General features: G+C 50.1%; 1 pseudogene; it reads left to right on the plus strand.

Annotated features, from left to right (window-relative positions):
- The first annotated feature begins 5874 nt into the window (after positions 1-5874).
- On the plus strand, positions 5875-8605 carry LOC121779025 (annotated as a pseudogene).
- Positions 8606-9582: the final 977 nt, after the last annotated feature.

A 9582-nucleotide genomic window follows, 5' to 3' on the forward strand; every position in this document is an offset into this window, starting at 1 on the left:
GCTCCTGTTCCTTTCTGCCCAAATGAACAACAAGATGAGGTATGGCATGGCATGGTTGAGATGCTTTTTGCTTGGTTGTTGTAATCTCCGCGCCCATACCCCGAGTCTTTCTGGAATCGTATCGTTGATCCGGATTGAGGGGAAGGATCCTTCGAACCATACATTAAATTCTCTCCATACGTTGATTGCCCCCGACCCTTGGATGAACAACTGCTGAAGTGACTCGATGCCTGGCCTATGCGGGCAACATTGACACTTTGATGCCAGCTCCATTTTTCGCCATTGGAGTTTTGTATTGATGGGGATTTGGTTTGAGAGCAGCCTCCATATGAAAATGGAGATTGAGGTGGTAAGACCAGCTTTCCAAATGTCATCTAATCCCCGGGCGATGGGGCGATGTGTTCGGATGGTCTCCCACGTCGTGGCGAGTGAGAAGTCCCTGAGGCGGGAGAGGTTCCATCACGGGATGTCCGGTCTCCCGGCTACAATTGGTGTGTCGAGGATTTGTTCAACAGCCCACTCTGAAAGGATAGCCTGAGCATGGAGCAGCCGGAGCTTGGGCTCATCCCAGGTCCCTTCCCGGATGAATGTGAGGCTGGGCTTGGGCCCTGACTTTGATAAGCCTTTTCCAAGTTGCGCTATGCTTCCCCGATGATCTAGCCGAGAGCGATGAATTGTTGTTACAGTACTTGGTCATCTTGTATTTCGCCCATAGAGAGTTCTGCTCCCGAAAACGCCACCAAAGTTTGATACCAAAGGCACGTAGGACTTCTTTGGACTTGCAGACGCCATGTCCTCCCTCGGCGGTAGGGAGACAAATCTGGTCCCATCCGATCCAATGGGTCTTTTTCCTATCATTTGATGAACCCCAAAAGAATCTAGCCAGTTGCTGGTCCAATTGCTTGAGGGCACCAGCTGTTGGTTCAATGGCTTGGAAAATATGGATCGGCACCGCTTCAAGTGTGCTTTTGATGAGCGGAAGTCTCCCCCCCAAAGGAAAGGTGCCAGTGGGCACACCCGGAGATCCTTGCGGAGATTTTCTCCCGAATAAACATAAACATGTCAGTTCACTTAACGCCCTGATAAATGGGAACTCCCAGATAAAGTAACCGAAATGTACCTCGTTGGAAGCCCCCCCTCCATTTGGATCAAAGTGGCCCATTCTTCGTGGCTTTCTTTTCTTTTTCTTTTTTTTTTAATTAAACACCTTCACGGTGGAGGGTTTGTGGGTCCCTCATCCCTATATTTCAAACCAAAAGTGGGGTTACAATCGAAGATTACAAGAGGTCCAATCATTCTACGTCTAGGTGATAAAAAATAATGTACAAACAACACTAGAGCTATTACACTACAAGAGTATGAAGGGGACACGCCGGTAGAGGGCTCGACACCTGCATACTCTGTAGCATCCTCTAATCCATGATTGTAGCGACCGTCCACGGTCCATGCACTACTCGTGATCTTCAGTTCTTACTCGGATATTTTGGGTTCCCATCTCATCCAACCGGATGATGGCTTTGAGTAATCTGGGAGCAGTCTGCATTGCCATGTGGGTGTAGTCGGGTTGTTCTAGGCCCATCTTAGAGAGCAAATCCGCCGCTCAATTCCCTTCCCAGGGGATGGAGGTTGCCCTAATGGTAAGTTGTCGTTTGAGGATGATAAAGCGGGCCATGACTCGGCGAATGTGCGCTGGTCCCCAGGTCGGCCCATTAAGGAGGTTGATGGCTTGCTCCGCATCCGACTCGATCCAAATAGGTTTCCCAAAGTCCTTGGCAAGGGTCAGTCCGAGAAACATAGCCATGAGCTCGGCCTCCAGAGCTGAGTTGGCGGCCAAGGGGGTGGCGAAGGCTGTTAGCAATTTCCTGGAATGGTCCCGAAGGACGCCTCCGCCTCCTGCCTTGCCTGTTGTCACCGAGAATGCTCCATCTGTGTTGATCTTGACCCAAGGCCGGTCCGGCGGGTGCCATTTGACTTACATAGCTACCGTCCTCGGGGTCCTTGCCTCGGGATGGCTCGGGACACTCATCATGAGTTTAACTCCTTTCTAATGTTTGGGCTTAATATTCCCATTAACCATGCCGTACCGAATGTGCAATTGACCCTGCCGGACCACGTGATAAGGTTTGAAAGTTACCTGTTCATTGCGGCTTCTATTTCGCTCCGCCAAAATAAACCAGAGGATGAGGTACGGCATGGCTCGGCACAGGTGTTTCTTATCCGGTTGGTGGATTCGCTGCGACCACACTACTAGCCTCTCTGGTATAGTATCATTAATACGGAGGGTTGGGGAGGAACCCTCAAACCAGCCATCGAACTCCCTCCAAATACTGGATGCTCCACGGCCTTGAATTAACAGGTGTTGGCGAGATTCGACATTAGGTTCGACAAAACCTCCAATTGAAAATAGCAATAGAGTTGGTGAGGCCAGCCTTCCAAACATCATCAAGGCCCGAGATGATCGGTCTTTGAGAGCGAATAGTCTCCCAAGTCTTGGCAAGCAAGAAGTCGCCTAGCCGAGAAAGATTCCATCATGGCGTGTCCGGCTCCCCCAGGAGGATTGGGGTATCGAGAATTTGTGTGATTACCTGAGACGGGAGCCCGGCTTGGTCGTGGAGCATTTAGAGTTTGGCCTCGTTCCAAGCCCCTTCCCGAATATAATTCGATACCGGGGTAAGTGAGGCACCCCTATCATCAATGCAATAATCCCTAAGGGAAACATCCCCTAGCCCGAAGTCATCCCAAAAGTAGATCTCACTGTTTCCCACCACCCATCTAACGTGTGGATGTGCTTGGGCTCGCACTTTTAAGAGCCTCTTCCACTTTGGGTTGTGCCTACCCGAGGGTTTAGCCGCAATGGGGGAGACATTAGTACAGTATTTGGCCTTCATGTACTTAGCCCAGAGGGAGCTTTGTTCACGAATTCGCCACCATAGTTTAACATTAAAGGCTCGGAGCACCTCCGTGGATTTGCGGATGCCGAGTCCCCCTTTCTCAGTCGGTAGGCAAATTTGGTCCAAGCCGATCCAGTGTGTTCTTTTCTTCTCATTCGTAGCACCCCAGAAGAAACGGGCCAGTTGTTGATCAAGTTGTTTGAGGGCACCAACTGTTGGTTCAATGGCTTGGAAGATGTGGAGCGGGACCGCCTCTGGAGTACTTTTAATGAGGGTGAGCCTACCTCCAAACGAGAGATGGCGATGTGCCCATCCTGAAATCCTTGCGGCAATCTTTTTCCGAAGAAACATAAACATATCTGTACGCTTGATACCTCGCGAAAAGCGTCCTTCGTTTTGGATTAGATTAACACACCCTTCATGTCTATCAGCAATGTAGAAATTGCTCTTAGCGAGGTTGATTTGTTGCCCTGAAATCCCCGCATACTCATCAAGGCAAGCTCTGAGCCTACGAATGGTCGATGTGGCCGCTTGGGTAAATATGATGATATCGTCAGCATAGGCCAGGTGGCTAATCTCCATGCAGTGTCGGGTGGCCTTATATGTCATTTCTTTTTGTCCCAGGATGAGCTTATCAAGGGACCTTGATAGGTACTCCGCAGCAATCACAAACAGGGCCGGGGAAATGAGGTCCTCTTGCCTTAATCCCCTCGTCGACTTGAAGAAACCCTAGGGAGCCCCATTAATGAGGACCAAAAACCAGCAGGATCCCATGCATCTTTCCCCCATAGCGAGCCAAGGCTCCGAGAAGCCCATGCGGCGTAGGACCTTTAGAAGGAAATGCCATTGAACACGGTCGTAGGCCTTAGCCATGTCAATCTTGACCGCCACATTCGGGGCTGGGGATCCTCGCGAGAGTTCATGAAACATTTCATGCGCAAGTAAGACATTGTCATTAAGAAGCCTACCCTTCACAAACCCGCTCTGGTTCGGGGCAATGACCCGTGGGAGGATCGGCGTGAGCCTCTTAGTGAGAACCTTTGTGATGATTTTATTGAAGACATTGCAAAGGCTAATGGGTCGGTAAAATCCCCAGGTGACCGGCGATGGTTTCTTGGGAATGAGAACAATACTTGTTGCCGTAACACTTCGGGGGAGATAGGCTCCTTGGAAGAACTGTCGGATGGCTGCGACCACGTCCGGTCCCACAATGCCCCAGCATGCTTGGAAGAAAGTGGCGGAGAAGCCATAGGGCCCTGGTGCACTATCCCCTGAGATATAAAAAACCGCTCTTTTGATTTCATCCGCGTCCGGCGGAGTGGATAGCTCTGCCATTTCTCTGAAGGTGGGAGTTGTTGAATCAAGTTAAGGTCCGGCTCCGAGAGAGCGACAGGGTCGGGCGCAAGGAGGTTTTTAAAGAACTCCACCGCCGATTGTTTAATCTCCTCTGCATCCGTAAGTTCGTGGCCATTCACATTAATTTTGTGGATGAGCATCTGTATCCTCTTCTGCTTTTTTTTAATCAAACACCTTCACGGTGGAGGGTTCATGGGTCCCTCATCCCTATATTGGATACCAAAAAGAGTTACAATCAAAATTACAAAGGACCCGCACGATCTATGTCTAGGTTATCAAAAAGGATGTACAAAAACACTAGAGCTATTACTCCCCAAGAGTAGGAAGGTGACATGCCGGTAGAGGGCTCGACACCTACGTACTCTTTGGCGTCCATTAGGCCGGGATCGGAGGAGCCTTCATTGGATCAAAACCTACTCATTATCTGCATTTCTAACTCGGATGTTGGGGATTCCCATCCCTTCCAAGCGGACAATGGCTTTGAGCAATCTTGGTGCGGTGTGTGTTTTCATGCGGGTGTAGTTGGCTTGCTCAAGGCCCATTTTGGCAAGCATATCCGCGGCACGGTTTCCTTCCCGGTGAATGAAGGTGGCCCTGATGTTGAGCTGACGCTTGAGGGTGACCAGGCGTGCCATGGCTTGGAAAGCGTGCGCGGGACCCAATGAGTTTCCGATGAGTAACTTGATGGCTTGTTCGGCGTCTGACTCAATCCAGATAGAGAGGCCGAATTCCATAGCCAATTGCAAACCGTGATACATGGACATGAGCTCGGCCTCCAAGGCCGAGTGAGCGGCGAGGGGGGTGGTAAAAGCCCCGAGCATCTTGCCAGAGTGGTCCCGAACGACCCCTCCCCCTCCGGCCTTATCCGATTCCATCATGTATGCCCCATCTCTGTTAATCTTGATCCAAGGCGGTTCCGGAGGGTGCCACTTGATTTGCATGGCGAGCGATCTTGGAGTTCGCGGCACGGATTGATTCGGTATGCTCATCTTCAGATTCGCGCCTTTCCAGTGCTTGGCCTTAATATTTCCGTTGGCCATGCCATTCCGGATGTACATTTGAACCTGCCAAACCATATTGAAAGGTTTGAAATTTACCTGCTCATGCCGGCTTCTATTTCGCTCTGCCCAAATGACCTAAAAAATGAGGTACGACATGGCTCGGCAAATATGTTTCCTACCCCGTTGCTGGATTCTGTGTGACCATACTTCAAGTCTCTCAGGGATTGTATCATTGATTCGAAGGGGGGGGCAAGAGCCCTCGAATCAGCCATCAAACTCCCTCCAAATACTAGTTGCACCAAGTCCCTGGATGAATAGGGGAAGTAGAGAGAGAAGCTCTCCCTTCTCTCTAGAATTCGTCCACTCTCCCTCCCTCCCTTTTGAGGGAGGTGAAACGTGATTGTTGCATCCGACACATGGTGAAGTCCGGTGGAGAGCTGCCGGAGGGAGAGGCTGCGGCCTTGATACACACGACGCAGCCCCTTTCCTTGCCGGAGTAAGAAGTTTCTTTGCTTGCACGGCCTAAGACCAAAAGGGTTGGCACACCCCACCCGGAGAAAGCACGACAAGCCCTCAAACGAGCCGGTCTTGAATCTGGTTCGGAGGTTAGTCGAGCTAAGAAGAAGATGGCGTTTGAAATGGTTGATGGACTCGTCGGCAAGCCCCATGGTGAAGGGAGGAGGTCGCTGGAGGTTGAGCAAGCCCTTGTTGGGGAGATGTTGAACGCGCTAGCTCAAATGGCTAAAGAAGGGAGCGCGCCAACGTGTGAAATGGAGGAACCCGATTGTGAGGAGGTAGCCGGAATTTCACCGGCGCCGGCCAGTGGGGACCGTGATGTTCCACACAAGGAGAAGGTGCTGGTCAACGTTCAACATGTGGATGGTACAAGAGGTCAGGTGAACCCTTGTCTTGGTGTGGGGGTGACATGTGAGGAAGTGGATGCATGTGACCTACAAATGGAGGAAAGGCCGAATTCTACTTTGCATGGGGAAGTAAGTGTTGGCCCTTTTTTGGTAAGTGACAATTTGAATTCAAATTCAACCCCATGTGACACACACCCCTCCCTCCCACCTCTAGTCAATGGTGAACGCAAAGGGGGTCGGCCTCCCGATGCACTACCGCCGGAATCCTCGCCGAAAAAGCTGGTTCCGCCGGCCGGAGCGTGGAAGGAGGCGAAAGAATCCCTATCTCGCGTGGGGATGGGATCCGTGGAAGGAGCACCAGCCACGCAAAAATTCCAAAAAGCCGAGCCAATCTCGTTGGATGCCACCAAGATCAAAGCCTTGGGGATAGCCGGCTGTTTTGAAGGTACACCATCCCTCTCCTTTTCCGACTTAGAAACAGACTACCTCTCGGAGAAGCTAGGGCTAGCTGTCGTTGGAAAATTCTCCCATTCGCTCCCATCTACTTACCAAATACAAAAAAGTCTAGGAGGATTGGGGTTAGTTGGTTCATTTACTTGGAAATACTTGAATGCCAAGCATATTTTAATCCAATTCCATGAGATGGCCAACTATGCTAAGGTGTTAAATGGTCCTAATGGGAGCCCAAATTGGTATGTTGATGTTCACTCGATGAGGGTGTTCAAATGGGTGTCGGACTTCGATACATTCTTTGAGTCGCCGATTGTTGCTGTTTGGTGCAACATCATGGGCATCCCGGCGCATCTCTATGAGGAATCGGCCATTATGGCAATCGGTAATCTCTTAGGCAAGCCACTACAAGCTAGGGCCGGGCCGAAATCGACACTTCGGCGCCGTTCGAATTGGTGAAGGAGGCGGTGAACCGCTTCGGCGGCATGGGATTTTGGAAACCCAATTCTCATAAGCCTTCTTCTCAACATTCCTCCCAGCATGAGAGAGAAGTGGTTGTTGATGTTGCCAATTTGGAGGGACAAACTGCACAACTTGAAAGAGATCTTTTTATGAAGGCGAGGGAGACACTCGATGTCTTGAAGGAACTCGAAACGACCAAGAACGTAGTTGAGGAGTTGAAACTGAAGCTACAGAAGGAGACGTCCGAGATCAATGCAGAATCAACTAGTGAAGCGAAGAATCGAGCTGGTGAAGTGCCTGGACAGGAAGGAAAATACAAAAACAATGAGAATGGTATTGGTGGTGTGGACTTGTGCCCCTCGGAAGCTCTCGGTTTCATTCTCTTGGAGCTGAAGCAGGCAAAGCTGAACCTAATGCGGACGACCACTAAACTTGCTGACATCAGAGCCGCAGTTGATGCATACAGCAAGAAAATCGAGAGGGAGATGGCATCCCTTGAGAGGACCTGTCAGAGGCTGTCTTCAAACCCTTTCAGAATCTCGTGTTTTGAAGAGGAGATAAACCAGAAGACACAGAAGCTCGAGGAGGTCATAGATGGCGATGTTCATGACCTCATAAATATCACGCAGAAGCTGAGCTCGGAGACGGATCAGTTCAAGAAGGTTGGGGGGCTGCTAGGACACAAATCCAAAGGGCGTTGTCTGAAATCGAGCAAACCAAGGCTCGGATTAGGACAGCAGAGGTCAGGCTGATAGCGGCCAAGAAGATGAAACAAGCTGCACGAGCGTCTGAAGCCGTTGCTTTTGCTGAAATGAAGGCGCTCTCCTGCTTTGATGTAACCCTCACGTTCGAGGAATACTCCTCCTTGATCTCCAAAGCGCAAGAAGCTGACTCGGCCGGCAAGGGCAGTGTCGCAGGAACAATGCTCCTCGTTGAGGAAGCATACGCATGGAAGATAGAAATCTTGAAAAAAGTTGAGGAAGCAACAGGGGAAGTGAAGACAAGCAAGAAGGCTTTGGAAGAGGCACTGAGCCGAGTGGAGACAGCCAATCAAGAGAAGCTAGCAGTGGAGGAGGCGCTTCGCACGTGGAAATCAGAGCACGGCCTCAAACAACGCTCTGTCCACAACTCCACCAAGTTCAAGAATCTGTCACTGAAGAGGAAAGACTCCTACCGTCTTGATGTCAACGGCGTGGGACAAGTCAGCAATGGGCTCAAGCAGGTGCTGAGGCCGACTCCCTCAATCAGTCAGTTACTGAGCAGGAAACTGCTGCTGACTGAGGACTACAAGAATGGAGTGCAAGCCGGGAAATGCAAGGTTTCGCTGGGGCAAATGCTGAGCAAGCCAAGTAGTAATCAGAATTCTGCAAGGAAATGTGAGAAGGAAAACAAAGAAGTGGCTATAAAGAGGAAGAAGTATGGGTTTGGTCGGATCTCCCTCTTAGTGGCCAAGCAAAGCAAGAAGAAGAAGAGCAACGGAGCTGCAGGTTCGATGCTTCAAGGCTGCGTGTGATCGCGATGCTCCGATGATCATGGGCGATCAACTAACTTAGTGTGGCTATTGATATGTAATATGAAATAGTTAGAGATTGTTGGGAATTAAGGAGGGAAAGTGTGTATGGCTTTTTAGGTAATCTGTGATTGAATCTTTGATTGTATGGGCATCACTGATTCATATATTCCTGGTGCATATATATTTTTTTCGTTAAAAAAAAAAGGCAAGCCACTACAAGCCGATCATGCCACCATCCATCAAAGCCGGCTCTCCTTTGCTAGGATTTGTGTGGAGATTGACATTTCGATCCCCCCGCCGGAAGAAATCATCCTCAATATCCGAGGTAAAGATTCAAGGTACAAAGTAGCATGGGACCGTATCCCTTTGTTTTGTGCAAATTGTAAACATGTTGGGCACGTGAAAGAAGATTGTCATGCTTCGGGAATGAAGAATCGGGGTGGAGGTAGGGATCGTCGAGTACCAACCAAGGCTAAAGGCGGATACTTGGGCCGGCACCTCATCAACTAGTGGGCCTCCGAACAAGGATAAAGAATGTACCGACCGAATGAAGAACATGGAGGGATCAACGGATGCAGAACCATCGAAGATTAAAGAGGCTAGCAGGAGTCAACCACGTGTGGATGATGATGGGTTCCAATTGGTGTCGAGAAAGAGGAAAGGCAAGGTACATGAGGGCGATGTGTACATCAAAGCGCAACACATTGATTCATGGCATTTGAAGGAGAATGTGGCTACGGTGACATTTGGGATTGATAAATCGGGTGTGAACGAGTCGGACACTGGCTCAATGAGTGTAGCATGTGGGCCCCCCAACCGGGAGATGGAAGGCTTCATTGAGGACCTTGACCCAGGAGGGTGCGTCCCCTGCGGAGGTATCCCTATCGCGGGCCTTAATTAGGAGATGGACAAAGGTTTTTGGTGATGCACAGGCTGCATCAAAAGTGTAATAGGGTTCTTGAGAGTATATAGATGACCACTCTAGTTGTTAGGGAGGCCCTCGTTGTACTCTAATTGTCATGGCGAGATGTCACTTTTGGGCGACT

Source organism: Salvia splendens, chromosome 19 (assembly GCF_004379255.2).
Source record: "Salvia splendens isolate huo1 chromosome 19, SspV2, whole genome shotgun sequence".
Lineage (NCBI taxonomy): Eukaryota > Viridiplantae > Streptophyta > Magnoliopsida > Lamiales > Lamiaceae > Salvia > Salvia splendens.